This window comes from Rhinolophus ferrumequinum, chromosome 6 (genome assembly GCF_004115265.2).
Source record: "Rhinolophus ferrumequinum isolate MPI-CBG mRhiFer1 chromosome 6, mRhiFer1_v1.p, whole genome shotgun sequence".
NCBI classification, from domain to species: Eukaryota; Metazoa; Chordata; class Mammalia; order Chiroptera; family Rhinolophidae; genus Rhinolophus; species Rhinolophus ferrumequinum.
In genome coordinates this window covers 96,105,484-96,127,361 of record NC_046289.1, presented here as the reverse complement: position 1 = coordinate 96,127,361, position 21,878 = coordinate 96,105,484, and positions in this window count along the sequence as shown.

Genomic DNA, 21,878 nt, shown 5'->3' with positions numbered 1-21,878 from the left:
GGAAGCTGCGTTGGTGTCACAGAAAGAGGACTGGCCGAGATTCCAGGGTTGGCGTATCCATTTGCCATTTGGGGGGATTTTAGACAAGTCACATTCGATAGAATTTGTTAATAATTATTGAACAGTGATTAGATACCAGCCACTATGCCAAGGGTTTTCCATGCATTATCTCATTTAATTCTCCCAGCATCCGCACAAGAAAGGTTCAGATATTATCTCTATTTTATACTGCAAGAAACACTTTATGTGGGTACCTTGCTGATGAACCCGAGCTCTAAAGCTCTGGCCAAACCTTCAGCGGGGGCATAGCCTTCCTGTTTGTTAGCAGAGCAGGCCTTTCTTGAACAGCTTGACTGGGAAACTCAGCCAACAGCATTTTTACAGATGTTTTGTGATTTTTTAATGAAAACCAGCTCCCTGTCCGCATTGGGACATGAAGCCCTCTGGACCTCTCCACTGAGGTGCTGGCAGCACAATCGGACCCTACACACAGCCACAGTATCACCTTATCTGACCCACACCACCTTCTACACAAACAAGCACACCTGCTCCTCCTGCCTTTCCATCTCACCCAGGGACCTCACTGTCTTCCATGTCCCCAGACGGGAAAAGAGTCTGTGCGGCATTTGTGCAGAAGGCAGGTTCTGGAGTTTGACAGCCTGGGTTCAAATCCTAGTGACCTTTGACAAAGGAATAACTTCGCCTCTCTGTGCCTCGGTTTCCTCTCCCAGAAAATGTGGATGATAATAGTCCTACCTTGTATAATTTGTCAGAACTAAATGAGTCAGTACCCGTAAACCGCATAGTAACTGGCACATGGTAAACACTCAACGAATGTGAGCATCTCATATTTAGACCTTTTCCTTCACCATTTTCCACCTTCAGTGAACAACTCAGCGCTGTCAGTTCTAGCCCTGAAAGGTGTCGTACATGCTGTCTCACTCCCCACATGCTCACTTACGTCCTTACACCCCCCTCCCAAGGCCTCCCCATGTCCAATCCTCCTTGTTTACCTCCCTTATAATGCCTCCAAACCCATCTGACTAGAGTTCTGTTCACATAACTTCCTTACTTAGAAAAAAAGTGCTGGCTGCCCCTTCCCGTACCACGGACTAAGGAGCGAACGCCCTTTGCACTGTGCATCATGGGGGGAAGGCCCTCTGGACGTTAGCAGGGTTGATCCAAAAACGTGTCCATGCCCGTGTCTCATTTCCCATTGCCTCACTCCAGGGTGTGTCTGGGTTGAAAAAGGCTCTGTTTGGTTTCTGCCACACAGGACTGAAACACGTGAGAAAGGACTCTTTGAAGACACATTGGTCACCAATTATTTTTAACTACTTTCCCTAAAATGTGAACTCGCCTTTTCCGATAGTATTCAGCCGTGTGTTCTATCCTTGGGAGTTGTAAACATGATGGAAAAGTACCCAGAAACGAACAGCAACGCTCTAGGAGGAAAGGACTGAAACAGCAGGGAGTGTCGACTTCTTGTTCCAGTCACTGACAGCGGTCCTGGCGGGCGCCCATTCTCACAGGGGAAACGTGATCTGTAGGCTCCAGCCTGAGGGCGTCGTTCCCATGTAGCTCCCCTCACACGAGGGGCATGTTGATGCATCAGTCCTTTGTATGCTGCCCGTGGAACGGGGCCACGCCAGCCGCTCATTGCCCTGGGAGCTGGAATAAATGGGGTGGTGAGGGTCGTGTCTGGAATGTATGCAGCCCAACGGGTGAACTAAGCTCCTTTCCCTTGGACCCATTTCTAGGTGAGCAGCTAAGTTTGCACCACACCCCGTATTTGGAATCAGCTATGGGATGAGCAGAGGTGAGCGAGAGATGTGTCTTGTCACTGTACACAGTAGATATCTAATTAACTTCCACAAGCCTTCTATACTTTGGGGAAAAGAAACAGTGGGCTGAAGTACTTTGGATGAAAGATGTATCCTAAGTGATCCTTGCCCTTATCTGTAACCGGAATGTGTGGTAGGTTCAGGCCTGCTTTCTCACCCCTGCGGTCATAGTTAACTCACCTTCAAAGATGAGTTTGGGAAGGTCAGTTCATTATGGCTTGTCAGAATGATACCCCTGGAGGTGAAGTCCTCCCATGGGTTTGCTCTCTGCGCGCCCTCTAGTGTCCAAACTGGGACATAGCCCTGTCTAAATGGATCATAGCCCTGCATAGAGTCCAGCTTACACTTTTACGGTTGGGGAGTAAGAAAGACCCTAGTTCAAATTCCAGCCTTGCAACTTGCCAAACTAGGACGCCTGTCTCACCTGTCTAGGCTTCAGTTTCCTCATCTGTAAAATGAGGATGATAATACCTACAACATTGTGTTCTTGTAAGGATTAAATGGGCTAATACATGGAAAATACTTCACACCATCCCAACTTTAAAACATTGCTCCAAGAAACTTACCGTCACTAAAACTCTCAGCTATAAATTCATCCTAAGTAAGAAGAATGGGAAAGACTTACCTGGAGCACTAATCACTTTACATTATAGTCAATTGTTTATGCACCATTTCTGTGCTGAATGGTGAACCATGAGGTAAGGACCACATTTAGTTAAGTCTGCCCAATGGCTGGAGCTTGGGAAGTATTTGTTGAATGGATACTGAATAAAATCCTTGTTTTCCTGAGCCTTAAATATATTGTACAGTGTACTATACATTTAGTGTTTCCACCCATCCAAGCAGACCTGTTTCCAGGCCATATAGATTGCAAGAGCACTACAATTCAGCTCTGTTTGACCACTCCATGTCCTGAAACACTCTGGCCCTGGAATGCACCTTGGAGTGTCTGCATGTCTCATCGCAAGGTATGGGAAACCATATTGTGTATGATTAAGTCTAGAATGGGGACTCCTGAACTCTGAACCCCTGAGGAATCCGAAAAGGAGCATGTGAACCTAGGACAGACGGGAGGAGCTTAGGAATGGAGGCCAAGTCAGGACCAAGAGACCACTGAAGCTGCCTCTCGTGTGTGTAAAATGAGGGTGATGGTCCCATCCTGAAGCACCTGGAATACACTCTGAAGGGCCAACCCAATCAACATGTGCCCAGATGACTTCAGTTACACACATGTACGTGAGTAATATGTCATCTCAAGTGGCCATAGAGCAGACTTCAGGGAAAGAACAGATAGCAAGTATTATGAATGCGCATACATGTTTTCTTTATCCAAAAGCAATTCTTCTAATACCACAGGCCTACAACCAAGAAAAGAAAAGAAACGACACAGACAAGTATATTTGTTCTGCTTTTAAACACAAGAAATATCATGTGAGAAATTTCAACTGTTTTCACTTTTAAGGAGCTAAATTTTGGAACAGAAACTTGCTTGTTCTGAGTTGCACAGCCTCTTCAAAGTTGGAGAAGCTGACTTTGACATCGAGAACAGATTAGCAGCTGGTAATGGCAAATTTATAGAGTGCAACATCTGTTTTTTGTTTAGCGTAGCCTTACAACAATTTAAGGAAGATGGAGTCTATAAAACTCCAAAGTAGTCTGAAATTAACACCTTCACTGGGGAACTTAATAATAGGTCAAATGAAATCGCTGGGCTTTGTGGTCTTTACAGATTGGCAAATAATCAGATTTCGGGACTATGAAATGATTGTGAAGAACTCCTTGGGGGCAGACTTAGTCTCTGCATCCATTAAAATCTTGCTGACCATCCAAGGAAAACAGAGCTAGGACACTTACGTGAAGAGCTGGGATCCCTTTGAGACAAAAAGTGAGGCTTTATTGAGTTCTTATTCTTTAAATAATATAAAAAATAAAATCCCCATCAACTACAACATGTAACCTGTTTGAGACATCATATTAGATGTAAGATGCTGATAAAATTCATTGTTTATAACTGTTTTCATTGCTGGGAATAAAGGAGTGAGCAAGACCCAGCTACATCCTGTACTCATTGTGCTTTTATTCTAGGAGGAGGCAGGCAATACACCAATGAGCAAGATAATTTCAGATACCAATTTAGAAAAAAATAAAACAATGTAATGGTGTAGAAAATTATACCAAACGAGGGGATGAAAGTTTATTTATTTTTAATTTTAAAATAAAAAAATTTCAAGCAAATACAAAAGTCGAGAATATAAGAAACTCTAATAAGTTCCCCAGATTCAACAATTATGAATTTTTCCCACATTTACTTCATTTGGAACTTTTCCTTTCTTCTTTCTTCTTTTTATTTTTCTAAAAATTTTTAGGGCAAAGTTTCTGGATTTAATAGCTAAAATATTTAAAAACGGATCCCATGCTTCATTCAATTCATCCCTACATACTTCAGAATGCAGCTCTAGTAACTGAGGGCCAGATAAGTATTTCTAAAACTTTTGCTTAAATTTATAATTCCTAAAAATTATAAGTTATATAAAAATATAACTAGACATTTTAATAATTATTAGTTATATAAATAACATACAGTTATAAAATTGTAATTTATAAATTATAAATTATAAAAGAATGACTAAACATTATAAAATAACATGAAAAATAAAATTATATAAACAGTCCAAATCTAATCACCTGCACTTAGTAACTGTTTCAACTTAGGTGCTTTTTCTTCCATCTTTAAAAAAAAAAATTTATTACAATAGAATGTACTGTTGAAAAGTACACCTATCATAAAGGTATGACTTGGTAAATAAAGCATCACAGAGTAAACACATCTGTATTTACTACATGTAGTAGCTGGCACTCCAGCTGTTTTTTCTTTTAATTTATTTATTGAAGAAACTCATCATCATCCTGTAATTTCCCACATACTGGATTCATTCAACATTTCTTCTATCCCTGTCTTTTCTGTAAAACGGTCATTAGATCTAGACTCTAGACCAGAGTCAGGATTAATAACAGTCCGAGCCATAATGGAAAGGAAAACCCAGTACTGCTGATCCTGTCTTTATTTAAAATGTTGATATTTGGTTCATCATGAATTTTTTGCATTAATTTTGAGTTTTTAAAATATTGCATTAAGATGTTATTTGTCAGAGCGGCCGGATAGCTCAGTTGGTTAGAGCGCGAGCTCTGAACAACATGGTTGCCGGTTCGATTCCCACCTGGGTCAGTGAGCTGCACCCTCCACAACTAGATTGAAGACAATGCACTGCTGCTGAGCTGCCGGAGGGGCGGCCGGATGGCTCAGTTGGTTAGAGCCCGTGCTCTTCCCAAGGTTGCCGGTTCAATTCCCACATGGGATGGTGGGCTGCACCCCCTGCAACTAAAGATTGAAAACGGCGACTGGACTTGGAGCTGAGCTGCGCCCTCCACAACTAGATTGAAGGACAATGACTTGGAGCTGTTCAGCCCTGGAGAAACACACTGTTCCCCAATAAAAAAAAAAAAAAATGAAAAAGAGATGTTGTTTGTCTTGATCACTGAGTTTTTTGGCATCCCCTAACGAGTGGCATCATCCCTGGCTAGAGGCTTGGTCAGTCTCAGGTTCAGTCTTTGCCCGGATGCTACTTCACAGCCGACTGTGCATCCCTCTTGCATCACAGTTAGAGGACTGGCCTGGCTGTGTCTCTCTTTTCTAATGTTAAGCATGGTCAGCGAAGGATGTCAGCTCTGAGCACAACTGTTCCATATGGTACTGGAAATCCTAGCAAGTGTAATTAGACAAGATATAAAAGGCATTCAGAATGGAAAGGAAGAAGTAAAACTAGTCTCTGTCATGGGTGAGATGTAGAAAATCCCAAGAAATCTACAAAAAAAAAAAAAAAGCTTCTAGAACTAAGTGTGTATAGCAAGGTCATGGAATAAGTCAACATACAAAAATCAATCATTTTCCTATACCTACAAATGAACAATTGGAAACTGAAATTTAAAAAAACATTACCATTTATAATGCGTAGCTCCAAAAAGAATATGATACACTTAGCTATAACTTTAACAAAATATGTGCAGGATCTATATGGCGAAAACTACAAACACTGATGAAAGAAATCAAAGAAGACCTAAATAAACAAGGGGCCTTATTCTGTTCATGTGTTAGAAGATTCATTATAGTTAAAATGTTAAACTTACCCAACTGATCTGTACATTAAAGGCAATGCCAAGGGAATCCCACTATGTTCTTTGTAGGTATAGACAGCTGATTATAAAATTTACGTGTAAAAGTCAAGGAACTAGGTTATCCACAATAATTTTGAAAAAGAACAAGTTGCAAGACTCACCCTACCTGATTTTAATATATACTATAAAATAAAACTGCAGTGATCAAAACAGTATAATATGGACTCAAAAATAGACATAGGTGGGCCGGCCCGGTGGCTCAGGCGGTTGGAGCTCTGTGCTCCTCACTCCGAAGGCTGCCGGTTCGATTCCCACAAGGGCCAGTGGGGTCTCAACCACAAGGTTGCCGGTTCAACTCCTCGAGTCCCGCAAGGGATGGTGGGCTGTGCCCCCTGCAACTAGAAAACGGCAACTGGACCTGGAGCTGAGCTGTGCCCTCCACAACTAAGACTGAAAAGAACAACTTGAAGCTGAACGGCACCCTCCACAACTAAGATTGAAAGGACAACAACTTGACTTGGGAAAAAAAAAAAAAAGGCCCGGAAGTACACACTGTTCCCCAATAAAGTCCTGTTCCCCTTCCCCAATTAAAAAAAAAAAATAGACATAGGTAAGTGGAACAGCATAGAGACTCCAGAAATAGATCCATAAAATATGGTCAAATTTAAAGTTTTGTTGAGGTATAATTGACTTACAACAATCGGACAAATTTAAAGGGATTTGATAAATTTTGGCATGGATAGGTCTGTAAAACCATCACCTCAATCAAGATAATGAACATATCCATTATCCCTAAAAGTTCCCTTGCCTCTTTTGGTAATTTTGCCTCTTTCTCCCTACCCCTCTCCACCTACATACTTTATCTCCTGGTAATCACTGATCTGCTTTCAATCATTTATGTTAGTTTACATTTCTTGAAATTTAATATTAATGGAATCATGCAGAGTGTACTTTTTTGTCTTGCTTCCTGAATTCGACATAATTATTTTGAGAATCATCCATGTTGTAGCATGTATCAATAGTTCATTCCTTTTTATTGCTGTGCAGTATTCCATTGTATCCATTTTGCTTATCCATTCAGTTGTTGATGGGCATTTAGGCTGTATCATGTTTTGGCTATTACAAATAAAGCTGCCATGAACATTCATGTACGAGTTTTTGGACATGTGTCTGAACTTATGTTTCCATTTCTCTTTGTAAATAGGAGTAGAATGGCTGCATAAAGTGGTCATTGTGTGTTTAACTTTTAAAGAAACTGACAAACTCTTTTCGAACTGTACCATTTTACATTCCCACCATCAGTGTCAGAGTTTCAGCTCTGTCACGTCTTCACCAACACTTAATTTTAGCCAGTCTAAAAGGTGTGTGGTGATAACTCATTGTGGTTTTAATTTGCATTTTTTTTTAACATTGAAGGTCTTTTCCTGATGCTGAAGACCTTTCCACATGCTTATTTGCCACCTATATATCTTCTTTTATGAAGTGTCTATTGAAAGTTTTGACAAAGGTATTAGAGAAGTTCAACAGATTGTCTTTTCAACAGATGGCGGTGGAACAATTGAATATTCATATGCAAAGTTTGAACCTCAACCTACACCTCACATCAAATACAAAAATTAAATGAAAATGAATCCCAGACCTACATGTAAAATTAAAAAACTATAATACTCAGATTAAAAAATAAGAGAAAATCTTCATGCTCTTGGATCGCAAAACAAATCCTTTAAAAATGTTGATGAATTGGAATTCATTGATTTAAAACCTTTTGCTCTGTGAAAGACACTATTAAGAGAATGAAAAGATGAGCCACGAACTGGAAGAAAATATTTGCAAATCACATATCCAACAAAAGACTTGTTGTATCCAGAATATATAAAGAACTCTCCCAACTCAACAATAAGAAAGCAAACAACCTATGTTTTTAAATGGGCTAAGGATTTGAACACACACCTCACCAGAGAAGATACACAGATGGCAAATAAACATATGAACAGCTGTTCACATCATTAGTCATTAGGGAAATTCAGATGCAAAGCCAGAATGAGGTACTATTACATACCTATTAGAATGGCTGATATAAAAGATTCTGATACTATGAAGTGCTGATAAGGTGTGGAGCAACTGGAACTCTTGTGTGTGGCTGGTGGCAATATAGCATGGTACAGGACAGGCTCTCTGGAGAACAGTTTGATATTTTCTCACAAAGTTAAACATATACTTCGCATTTGACCCAGCAATCTCATCTGTAGGTATTTATCATAGAGAAGTGAAAACAGGCTCACACGAAAACCTACACACTCATGTTTAATAGCAGCATTGTGAATAATTGCCCCCAACTGGAAACTATTCAAATATTCTTCAATGAGTAAATGGGTAAAAAAAAATGTGCTGCATCCATACAATGGAATACTACTCAGCGATGAAAAGGAGTGGGCTATTGCTACATGCAACAATATGGGTAAATCTCAAATGCATTATGCCACATGAAAGAAACCAGTCTTAAAGATTACATACTGCATTATTCACTTCATGTGACAGTCTGGAAAAGGCAAAAGTCTAGGAACAGATCCGTGGTTGCAAGAGGGTGGGAGCAGGAAGAGATTATAAAGCGGCAGCATGAGGGATTTCTTTTGGGAACTGGAATCATTCTGTGTCCTGTTTGTGGTGATGATTACAAGAATCTATGCATGTGTAAAACCTTGAAAACAATGAAAGTGAAGCTGATGTATGGGAAGTTTTAAAAAGTAATAAAAAAAGATTGATGGGAGGTTTCAGGTGTTTGCGCAGCCTGATCTATCCTTATTAGTCCCCTAAACCTGAAATACTTGGTGAATAAACCCAAGGCCAGTGTGGCTGGAGCTAAGAGCTGTGGGAGACACAGTGAAATCAGGGAGAAGGGCAGGGCAAGCCCAGGTACAGTCATAGAAACAGTTGGAAAGGAATCTGCGTTTCTTAAAAATCTTTCTGGCTGCTATGTGGAGAATGGATGTATAACAGTGAATTAAGATAAAAGGGCTTTCTTGCTTCTACAATATGATTAATTAAAGAGAAAAGTAATCATACCTTGAGAAGAGCAGTCCAAATAATTGGAACATTTAACTGGTACTGAGGATGGGAAAGAATAAGAAACCAGTTCACTTTGATAATGCGGTGTGGTCTTGTGGTTAGAATCTCCTCGTCTGGCTCACCCCACTGATGAAGGGGCAGGGCTTCTTTCCAATGTGTTTTCTTGGCCTTCTGCCTCGAAATAAACAAACGTGGTGTCGCCAAGTTTTTCTGAGGGTCCCAGGCACAGGGTGACCTGATCCAGACCACAGAAGCCTTACTGCCAGCTTCCTTCAGCCCACACAGCTTGCATACTGTTGCTATAAACACAGCACTCAGGGGGCCCAGGCAAGTTTGGACACCTCCCAGAGCTACCTCCTGTGTCATCCCTGTTCCTCAGGGACAAGTGCGGGCTCAGCCACAGAGCACAGAGCATCATGGGAAGGGCTAGCACCTTGGACCTGGAAAACGAGCGTGGTCAAGGTTGTTGGGAGGCCCACAAGTCACCACTTGAGGCGGCTTCTCATTTAACACAGAAAAGAGGTAATACTTGGGTGCCAGTATATGTGTCTATTTTGCCAGACCCTCTGACCAGCAGCAAAAATGCCATCCCAAACCCCCAAGTCTGGATGACAAAATGGCATTAATTCTGGAGGGGCGGGGCAGGGGGGAGAGCGGGGGGGGGGGGGAGAGAGAGAGAGAGAGAGAGAGAGAGAGAGAGAGAGAGAGAGAGAGAGGCTTAAGCCTGAGTTCTAAGAGTCATTGACGCCTCCCAAGGGGGCATTTCAGTTGGTTCCTGGGATGTTTCTGCTCCTGCTTCGTTTCTCTTCTTCAAAGCTCTGATCACCTTGGTTTTGGGCAAATGACTCCTTAAGGAAAGGGTTAGTTAGGCTGCCCTCCTTGGAATCACTTAGCATGGGAACTACAGCCAAGCTCTGTGGCTCAATTTCAAGTTCCCTTTTAAATGGAAACCATTTGATACTCTTTGCGCATGCAGTTCTAAAGTCTTTGAGTACACTGCAAACAAAGGGGAGAGTGCTGGCTCAGATATTTAACTCCCTGCCTACACAAACAGTGGTAATTACTAAAAACAAAACACAATAAAAATAGATTTAAAACACAGAAAATAACACTTACCTTTGATTGTCACCAGAAAGCCCAATGAAAGAAGATTGGTTGTTAAGTTCCCCAGAACAGCCCACCCGTTGCCTTCACGTGTTCACTCTAGTCAATATTCAAATGACCAGGATCAAGATGACACGTGGAAACCAGGAAACAAAAACAAGATGTAAACTGGGAGTCAGGAGAGGTAGAGTCCAGCCATGGCTCTCAGGTCAAATAGCTCCACAGCCTTGGGGACGGCAGTGACCCTTGCCTCTCTCAGGGTCTGTTTTCTCGTGTGGAAAATAAAGGGCCTAGGATTTGGCCTATGTGTCCCAAACCTGTTACCCCTGGAAAGTTTTCATACTGCTTAGAGTCCCCAATTTTAACCTCTGGTCTTAAACTTTTCACTTTTTTTTTCTTCCATATATGTCCTTGTATTTATGGGATGTCTCTGCTACTGCAAACTAATTCAGTAAAAATCACATCTCTGGATCTGCCTTCGCAATTACCTGCCTTTCTCTTTCCCCCTGTAGCTCAGTAATGAAAAATATATGGTGTAATCTAAATGACAGCTTTCTCTTCCTTCTTAAGGGTCGCCTCCCTCTATATTTGGGAGAAGTGCAGGTTGTCACCATCCTCCTGTGTTCTGAGGTTTCCTGACCTCTGTGCCTCTGAATTCTGTTCTCCTGGTGGCTCTGGATTCTGTGTGGGCCACGTTGATAGGGTAGGTAGATAGATAGAAATGAGCAAGAGGAGAAATTTAGTCCCTGTTAGAAAGCCCCTTGCTGCAGCTCCTACTTGGGTCAAGACCCCTTGCAGCTGCCCAGCAGGACTCCAGGGCTACACATACCCCTAAGGAGTGTGTTTACACATGCCCCTAAATCAAAGGGGTGTGTTTCAACATAGTCCTATATCAAAGAAATGCATTAGAAGAGAGGAAGACATCCTACTTATCAGGGAACACATCCTATTTGTCAGGACCACCAATAACTTACTAGCCCAACAGGATTCTAGGTTTTCACATACCCCAACGGGATGTATTTACACATGCCCCCAAACCAAGGGGTGTGTTTGCACAGGCCCCTAAATCAAAGGGGTGTGTTTACGCAGGCCCCTAAATCAAAGAAATGCATTGCTAAATGCCAGAGGACCAGGCACCTCAGGGAGAGAAAGAGAGATAAGAGAAGGGAGAGGGGGAGGCAGGAATCCTACCCATAGAAATAAAGGCCTTCACCCAACGTGAGGCTGGGCCGCGTCCCTCTCTTCGGTCAGCCCCCTCCATGTCTCGGAGTGTACTTTCTTTTATTAATGCATTTCTGGCTGTTTTATTCTGCACAAAATTCTGTCTCTTGATTGAAGTCTTTCCTTCAAGAACCCAAGGACCGAGGATTCAACGCCATCTCCCAGTAACAATGTCTCGGGTCACCTTGGGGCAAGCTGACTCAGCATCCTGCTGTGTGGGGACAGAGCCCCAAAAAGCAGTTTCCAGGCTCTCGGCCTCACATAGAAAGGTGCTGGCTCAGGTAGTAAATGGCCGTCGACTGTGATCAAATGGCCATCAGCTGTGGCTAGTTGGCTGTCAGCTGTAAACAGTGAGCCATTGGGCACTAATATAACTGCCGTGGCTAGGCTAGCAGAGAATGGGGGCTAGCAAGGAGATGGTGGCTGAGCCTGCAAGAGCGGATTGCAGCTAGCAAGTGAGGTGGGTTGGCAGAGACAAGTGGACGGCGGGTTGCGGATCGTGTGGCTCCTGCTTCCTGTGTCTCCAGCCCAGCCGCCAGCGAGAGTATAGTGGTGTGACTCCCCTACCTATGGCTCCGTGGGTGTTCCTTTTTGGCCTCACCATGTCCTGCGTTCTTGTGTGGGGAGCGGGAGCTGAGACCCCGCATGACACCCTGCACGACATGCTGCTTCCCGAGTCACGCATGGTCTATGTGCAGGGGAAGGCAGGGGAATGAGTATTTTTGTTCCTTATAAAATTATCACACAAATGCAAATAAATGTATCAGACTTTACTAAAAGTTGAAAAAATCAAGTTACAACAAATAAGAGAAAGAAATTTAAACAGCCACCAGTAACTTTTTCTTGGAAAAACACCCAAGATGTGGGAAAAGCATCCAAGAAATTAAACATTTCACAGGAGGACACTCTTTAGGCGGGTGCTCTCCAGAGCCTAATCGTGTTCCTTTGACCTTGTATCTGCTTCCTTGTGGAGAGACAGGCTCCCTCTTCAAATCTCTCCGCTCTGGGGTGGGCATACCCTCCCGTGTTTGAGAAACTCCACCTCCCATCTATAGGGACTGGTCTGTCACATGAAGATCTCCCACTCCCCCACCCAAATCCCAGAAGCTCATTTAGCCACGTCTTACTCCACCCAGAATGGCTCAGCGAATGGTCCAAGATGAATCTGGGCTCTCCAAGTCCTTCAGAGCCAGACAACCTGTGGGGGACGTGGGGCCCCAGATCTGGTCCTCTTTAAGGTGTCCCACCAACGTGAATTGAAAATGGACCTCTTTATTCTTCCAAATGTCCACGGACTAAGAGTTGGTGCGCACACACACACACACACACACACACACCCCTCCCAATGAGAAACATTAATTTCCAGGATTGCATAGATTCAGCTTAGAACCTGAAAGAGAACACAAAACAAACTTTATTCCCCCTAACTTCCCCTACTTTGCAAGGCTCCCCTTGGAGTTTTGCTTCACGTTCTTTTTTACTTTACGAACGACCAGAATATGTTGGTTTGCACAGCTCTCCCCTCACCCATTCCACTTTCAGACTGTATCCCCTTAGTCTGAACAAGAATAAGAAAGGTGCCCAATTGGTCATATACCCTGTAAGAGGAGCTTGTGGAGCTTCTCAAAGACCCCCGGAAACTGGGAAAGTATTCCTTGTAATGTGAGAGACCGATGAAATTCTTAGATGATGGGCCATGCTGCTCCCCAATTTCTGCCTGCGTGCGAGGAGTGAGGAGAGGTGTGTGCCTGTGACGAGTAATTCTGGTCCTAACAGCAATGCTTATCAACTTTTACAGCAGCGCTCAATTCTGACTGCACATTAGAATCACCTGGAGAGCTTTAAAAATACCAATGCTTCACCCCTGAACTATGAAATCAGAATCTCTGTGGGTGAGTTCTGGGCATCACTGTGTTTAGAAGCCTGAAGGTCATTCTAAGGTGATTCAGCCAAAGCCAAGAACCACTGATGTGTAAGGATGGGAAATTACTACAGCTGGAAAAGGTCATGTTTTGTGGCACCTGAAATGAATTCTGAAGCCCCGGGCAGCCTCATTCCATCAGGTTCCTTCAGCTTCCAAGATTGTTGGGGAAATCTCAGATAGAGTGGGGAGCAGGTTATTGGATCCCTGTGATGCAGCTGCTGTGGAAGTCTGGAATGGCACTTACACCCACCCCAGGGGCAGAGTCCCGTCACATAAGCAGACTCTTATTTTTAATGTAAAGAGATGACGGCAATTACCATCCAGTGCCTGATGCAGCGTGGACCCTCAACAAATACAGTGTTTGTTGAAATAATGACTACGACCCCAGAGCATAAATAGGCAGTTACCCTCTCCCACCACGAGATGGCGACATACCAAACATCACTATAGAACAGTGGTCTCCACTGCCAAAATAAAAAGGAATGAATAGTTCAACCAGGAGATGAAAGATGTAGCCTAAGTGGGTTTGCTTTTTTAAATCTTTATCCTTTTACATAAGTGAATCAACAAAATTGAAAGTGTCTAAAAATAAAGTGAGACATATAGCTCATCTCTCTCCTAGACGGTCAAGCCATTTGGTTGACATCTGTGTCATGGCATCTCAGGAAAGTGGGCCAGGGCTGAAAACTAAGCTCTTTTATATATAAGTAGTACCCATTTGGTTGCTGTGCCAATAAATCCTCTGCCAAGAAACATATTTTTAAGTCACACTAGTCCCTAGCTCTCCCTATCCACAATGGGAAGTTTGGGAAACTATTCTGTGGAAACACAGATAGAGTCAGTTATAATGAAACCTCTGTGAACATGCCCTTGTAAATAAAGCAGGCCTTGGCACCAGGGAAAGTGGGTGAGAATTCCTGTCTAGATGTTGGGTCCTCAGAGAGGAGGCAAAGTGACATCCCCTGAGCAGTTTTTGATTGACAGGATGAGATCTAGGCCTATGGCCCCAGTGTTTAAAGAGACTATATACCCCAGGGAATCAGAGGTCCCACCCTGTCTTGGCTGCGTGCTGCCTCTGGGACCCTGAGCACAGGGAGATCAATCATTGCCAAAGAGGCAAGTTACCTACCTGCCCATCTACTCCTGCAGCCACTTGACTCTGGAGGGCGAGGAGAAGGAGCGGGCACAGAGGGTGGGACAGGATGGGCTTGGTGATTAAAGTCGCTCTGAGCCACTTAGAGAGAGGGATGAGGGTTAATGAGACCTAGGGAGAATCACTATTCAGACTCCAGGCATTGGGCAAGATGTTTCCCATAATGACGTTCTCTACTCCCATAATAGGTGATATGGGGACAGAGTCCCAGAGAACAGTTTCCAGGCTCTTGGCCTCACGTGGAAAGGTGCTGGCTCTGGTAGTAGATGGCCGTCAGCTGTGGCTAGTTGGCCATCAGCTGTAACCAGTTAGCCAATTAGCCACTGATATAACTGCCCCGGCTGCGCTGGTTGTTCAGTCGGTTGGTTGGCAGGCAGAGAAGCAGAGGGCAGGTTGCAGGTCGTGTGGATCCAGCCTCCAGTGAAACTATAGTGCCACCAGTGAGACTACAGTGGTATGACTCCCCTATCTATGGCTTCATGGGTGTTCCTTTTTGGCCTCATCATATCCCGTGTTCTTACATGGGGAGCAGGACTAGAGGCCCCGCAGGCCGCCCCGCACGACAAATGGCGCAGCAAGCAGGGTCCCCCACATGACAGGTGACCTGAGACTAACCCCAACTCTGCTCTCTTGAACCCTGGGTCTGTACTGCTAGATGCTGCCGAAGAGGAAATCATAAATTCAGTCTTCAGTGCCTCTGAGCCATCTTCCGCCATGTCTCTAGAAAGCACCCATGGTGGCTATTCCAGATCTTCACCGCTACTCCCTAATTTCATCCTTACTTCAATTCCCCTCTCAACAGATGGCTTTGCCTTCTAGTTCCCAGAGAACATTGAGGCCACGTGGCATGAAATCCCTCAACGTCCAGGCTCCCTCCTACAAACGTGTTTATGTCTGCCACGCCCCCATATCCTCCCACCGGTGTCAGAGAACAGAGGTGTCCCACCCAAACAGAGAGTAGAGTCTCCTCACTTGTGTCCTAGATTCCGCAGCTTGCAACCCTTCCCAGTTTTCCTCTAGGTCTTTGCTCTACTAACTTTTACCTCTCTCTCTTTCTGGCTTATTCCATGTACAAATTCCCTCATCATTAAAAGTGAAATAGAACAAAACAAAATCCTCCCTTAAGCCATGGTGAGACCAATAGCACATTTTCAAGCCACTCAGTTGCCCCAGACCTAAGGGCTCAGCTTTAGATATGGGGCAGGTATAGAGATACAGGGGGATAAAGAAGGGATAGGGAGCCCCTTCCCCTCTTCTCTTTAGCCTGCCCCATCAGTGGTTAGTTACTACTCAGAAGTGGAGCAGTGAAAGTAAACCCAGGGCCCCAGCAGCAGCCTGCTGTGCGAATGTGACAATGACCTTGAGATTGAGTCTTGACATCCAAGCTGGCATCAGAGGCTTCCGCAGGCTGCTGAGACTGTGGACAGGGAGCGTCTCTGTCCTAGATTGACCTGGGACTTACCTCCCGCCAAATTGCACCTTCAGTCTCCAAGACCAAGGCCAGGGTGAAAACAAGCCATGCAAGAAGCCTGTCCTTTCTGAGGATGAAACGCTGGCAGGAGCGGCAGCGGAAATAGCACTCATAGGTGAGGGGTGGACAACGTCCGGGCCTAGGTCAGAGTGGGCAGCTGAGTGGGCATGTGCAGCCTGTAGATGAAATGAGTGACCAGGGAGGGGGCGGAACCTGGGTTAATGTTCGTGTCACTCTCCTTGTTCAAACAGTAGAGAATCCCCACACTTAGAATCTAGTCTGGGAAACCTTCCAGACCGGCCTTGGCCATCGGTCACACCCCTCCCACAGGCCACGGATGTCCCTCTCTGCAGCTGCTGTCACAAGGCACTGACTCACAGGACTCCTGGGTGCCTACTCTTCCATTTTCCTAAGCATCACTACAAAACAGCATTGTCTGAGCTCATCCTTCATGTCCTACAATCTGCTAAATATTCTACATGTATGATCTCTTTTCATTTAATCGTCACCAACTCCATAAAGTAAGTTTTATTACCTCCATCTTGCAGGAGAAACCAAGACTTAGAGAAGTGAAATCATCACCCACGTCATCACATCACCTAGTGAGCGACCGAGCCAGGATTTCAGCCCTGGTCTGTTTGCCTCCATGCCCTCTTGGTTCTACTGCCCAAATGTCTCTGACAAGTATGGGTTTGTTCCAACACACTCAGGAGCAAGAAAAGAGCCAGGACTAATGTGACAAGTCCTCACTCGCCAGGGTCCGCAGGATGGCCAGTAGCAGTCGTTATTAAGAACCCTGTCTTAGTTCAGTTTCCCAAAAAACAAGAGGCGAAACGTATACTATGCTAAAACTGTATGGGAAAGGAGAGTTAGTCCCAGGACAATGACAGTGAGAGGGAGGAGAAATGAGCGAGGTCAAAATTCACCCCGTGGGGCATTTACTCCGGTGTCCTTCTCTACTTCTCGTGTACCTGGGCCCTCTGGGCAGCTACGGAGCCAGTCTCAGTGATTCTCCGTCAGGTTCCACATGGGTAGAAGAGCTGTTTCAGCTCCTCCTATCAGAGTGGGTATAATAAAGGTCATGCCAAAACCCAGTGCTCACCCCCAGGGGGCTGAGACAGCCAGTGTATTAGGAGGTAGGTGACAGTGGCAGCAGAGGCTTTCCATTGAGCAGGGCCAGGAAAAGAGCGTGGGGTGGGGGAGACAAGTGAGTTCAAGCATGTCTGACTTTTCATTTCTTTCAAGCTCAAGTCCAAGTTCCTTAGCATGGCATCCAGACTCTCCACAGGGTGGCCTCAGCTATTTTCCCAATCTCGTCCACTCCACTCCCATCCCTCACTTTCAGGGCTACCATCAGCCCATGGAGCTCCTATACGCAAATGAGAAACAGGCACCACTCTAGGTAGTCATGGCCCGGTGGGCTCTGGGTTTGGCAGGCAGAACAATGTTTGGGCATAAATTAGAAAAGCAAAGCACTTTGTCTTCCTGGTCGCTGCTCATGGCAGATTGCACAGCTGGATTTCAGTGTGCCCCGTGGCCACCCATGCACGGAGGCTGGGCCAAACACAATAAATCCCAAATGAAGAAACGGGCCCAGAGAGGCAGAGGCTCTGTCCAGGGTCACAGACCCAGACGCAGGGCTCAGTTTCTGACTTGAGTTTAGTTGCTGCCTCCTATTCACCCCGAGGGCCCAGGTGGGTAGCCAAGGGACTACCCCTCCCAGATAGAAAGAGTTTCTGCAGTTTTCCAGATGTGTCTGCCACTGACCCTGTGTTCCGGTCCGTTCCAGTGCCCAAGGCTGTACCCCAGCTTTTCCTTCCCCACCCCACGACCTGCAGGGAATGGGCCATGGGGTCCTTTGCCAGTGACCTCATGGGGAACCGCTGCCTGCTGACTTCCTGTTTTTATATTCTTTCTTCCAATGCTTGTTTTTCCGCCTTGGTTGTTCTTTGGTCATTTTTGGTTCTCCTCCCCTCGTCCACCCTGCAAAACTGAAACTTTATTTTTTGGATTATTTTAAATCCATGTTTCGATAGGGAGACGTTTTTGTTCCATTTGAGTGCTGTTTCTCCCCCTGTTCCTCTCCCTCCTCGTTCCCCGTGGTTTATTTCCCGAATGATAGTCTTCAGGTTCCACAGCGTAGAAGAGACAAACTCAAAAGCTGTGTCTGCAAATACCATGTGAATTCTGGGTTCTGTCTCTATAAGAGATTTTGGTCTATTGGGGGCTGAGTAGACAGAGGGGAAGAAAGCTGCAGCCTCCACACTGTGACACCCTTGGCCCTAAGACAAATGACACAGTCCCCACTTAAAACCACGTGGGCGCTCCACTTCTTCACGATCAAGTCCAAATCCCTTGGCACCCATCAAAGACCCTCCAAAGGGTGGCCCATTGTAGTTTTCCAACCAAGTTCATTGTTGTTCCATCTGCGTTCACCTCCCTCCACCCTACTTCCACTATTCCAGCCACACTACACTTCTTATCTGTGCTCCTGGGAAACATCATGCTCCTTTGTGCCCCCCACTTTTATCCTGTTGTTGTACCCGGAATCCGTTTCCCTTTCTTCGCCTCGGGAACTCTTAGTGGTGAATAACTCAAACGTCCCCTTCTCGGCAATGCCTTCACCAACTCCTACACGTTGACTGGTACTCCTTCCTCTGTGTTGCTTTGCACTTGTATCCGTAGTGCAAATACAGGGTATTTCTATCTACTCTTAATAGTTAAGAACCTCACTCATACGCTCTCTTTGGTGGTGTTTGACTCACCTTTGTTTCCTTTTGTATTATTCTAGTCTCCTCCTTCTTCCTCTCTGGATCAGTCATGTGTATTTGCATTTATTTGCTTTATAGGCATTTATCTCTAGGATAAATAGCTTTCTCTCCTATACTGTGTGTGTGTGTGTGTAGTGTGTGTGTGTGTTATATATGGATGTTTGGCTAATTGTAGTATTAAAATATGATTAGACCACCAGGGCCTGAGAGGCAAATTTCGTGTGGGGCAGTGTGAACTGAAAAGGCCAGCCACTCACAGTGTTGATCTCCCATGGGAGGTTGTGGATCACTTAGCTGGAAACCAGAACCCGGGGCAAGTGGGAAAGGAAATGCTTGTTGTGTCTTCAGGGCAGCGCTTATCAAAATATAGTTTGTAAGCCAACCGCATCAGAATCACCTGGGGGCTTTTTAAAAATTCAGGTTCCTGGGTCCCAACATAAGCCTATAAATCCAAGCTTCTAGAGGCAGTCCCAGGAGTCTGCATTTTAACAAACCACCTGGAGGTTCTTCTGCACCAGAGTTTGAGAATCACTGATCCGGGTGCTTTGGGTGCTGGAGTTCATGCCCCTGAAACTATGCTTGTCAAGGTCACTAGTTGTCAAACCTCCTGAATATCTAATTTAGTGGCTGCTTTTCCAGCTGCATTCATATGCAGGTGGTATGTGACCCCCTGGAGGGTTGAAACTCTTCCCTCCCCCTCTAGGACACCCCCTGTTTCTGGTTCATACCCTAACTCTTTAACCATTCATTTCCATACTCCATACCTGGCTCCTCTTCCTCCAAATGCCCCTCTCTCTTGTGTCTTCTCTTAGGTCCTGACCTTGGCCATGTCCTTGACATTCCACACCAGACCTATGGCTTCCACCACCACATGTGGACACTGATGGTGTGTAAGGTGATGTTTCCTGTACAGATGCTCCCCCTGTCCTCTATCCTTCCTGGGACTCTCCACTGGGATTGTCTCAGGCATCTCAAATTATACATTTCTAAAACTGTACTGCGTATTTTCCTCCTATATTTTTTATCTTTGTGGAGGCACCCACTAAGACACTGAACTGGACACCTGAAGGTCATCCACTTGTGGCACTTACTAGCTATGTCCCCTTGGACAAGTTACTTATCACCCTATACCTCCACTTCCTCAGCTGAAATATGAATGGAATGACAGTACCAGTCTTGCTGGGTCGTGAGGAATAAATGAATTCAGACATATAAAGGGCTTGGAATAGTACCTCACGTGGTGGGAGTGCTCAGTAAACACCGGCTATTAATAATGATGATGATGGCACTAATAAATCATTTCCTAGTTAAATCATGACACTAGTTAATCATTTTCTTACCCTGGTCTCCTCCTTCTCCCTCATAGGCCACCCAATAGGAGTCATAGTCCATTTTCTCTCTTTCACACTCTTTTTTCTCTGATATCTGTCCCTTCTTCTCTATAACCTTTGCTTGATCTTAGTCAGAGTACCCATATTTCTTCCCGGGACTCATTAAGGACTAGTCTCCCACCTAGACTCCTGTTTCCTTTCTCACTTTTGAGGTTCCTTAAAGGTAGGGCCCAGGCCTTATTTCTTTTTGTGTCCCCCAGCACTACCTGAGTGCATAATTATTTACAGAATAGATAAGTGAAATGATGGATGGATGCACGGACGGATGGATGAGTGGTGGATGGGTGAATGGACAAATCAATGCACCATGTGGAAATCTTGGAAGGGGTAAAAGGCCTTATATGTCAAGGTGGTAATGGAACAGTCAGGAACTTGGAAAAGCAAACTCTAATTAAGGTGGAATCCCCAGAAGGTGCTTCTGAACAGAGAAGTAACAACGGCATAATCAATTACATTAATGTATCTGAGGAAGCATGTTTCCTAGAAGGAATGGGGTCTGCAGAGATGTTAGAAGAGAAATCAATGTCCATAAGTGGTCAGTGCACCTCCCATTCTTCTCAAGGGAGAGAGGCGCTGGACCTGAAGTCAGCGGTTTTCCCCTCACTGGAGAGAGGGCACTGTTGTCAGACAGAGATATTTTAGCCACCTTTCCTGACTCATGTGAAATATTCTCTCTGAACCTTCCCACTTCCTTTTTTTAAATTCCATCCTCTTCATGGGACTGGGCTTTTTTAAGGACTAATTTAGTCTGGGAAGCAAGTAAGAATTGTGGTATCCTTGGCAAGTCCTCACATTTTATTTTGTTATCAGTATCTCATGAATGTGGTTCTCGTAGGTCCATTTCCAAGAGCCCAGTCAGCTTTCAATACACCAACAACACTGAGTTACTGGACCTATACAGCTGATGACCAGACCTGTGACTATAGAAAACCCACTTATCCACTCCCCGAGCCAAGTCTGGGTAGCCAGCTAGAGTCCCGAGTTGTGGGTCTCCTCAGTCACAGAATTGTGTTCTCCAGTGACATAAAAAATGTCTGGTAGCGGTCATGCAAGGAGTTCTGCCTTCGGCACCACCGTTTCTGAGAAGCGTTACTTAACTCCTTGGAAAATCCCCTCTCCAACTGGCCCACCTAACATTTAAGTTCGATGAGTCTGATTTCCTTATCTGTGGACCTCTGATTGGTAATACGGAATAACGATGGCAAATATAAGGCAGCTATATTGCTACTATCCCTGCCCATGTTCTTTGCACACATTGCTAATAAATAGTGGCCTTCTTGTCCATTAACTTGGATTTCAAATTCTTTTCAACACAGCCTTCCAGGAAGACACTACCAATCAATTTAAGTCGATAGATGAGATGTAACATATTTATCATTCCTAGACTAGAGGAATCTGTACATTTTTTTTAAGTTATCTCAGTTATCTATTACTGTACAACATGCTAACCCAAAATTCAATGGCTTAAAACTACAATTATATTTTCTCATGATTCCATGGGTCAACGGCCTGGGCTGAGCTCAGCTGAATAGTTCTTCTGCTGACTTTGTCTGGCTGCAGTCAGCTGGTGACTTGAGAGGACTGGAGGATCGAAAATGGCCTCACTCAGATGATTGGTAGTTGGAGATGGCGGTTGACTGCACCATGTGTCTCCAGCCGGCTGACCCAAGCTTCTACCTCTAGTGTGCTTATTCCAAAGTACTTTTCAAGCCCCTGTTAAGGTCACATGGATCTTTATTATGTGACCAATAATAAGGTCA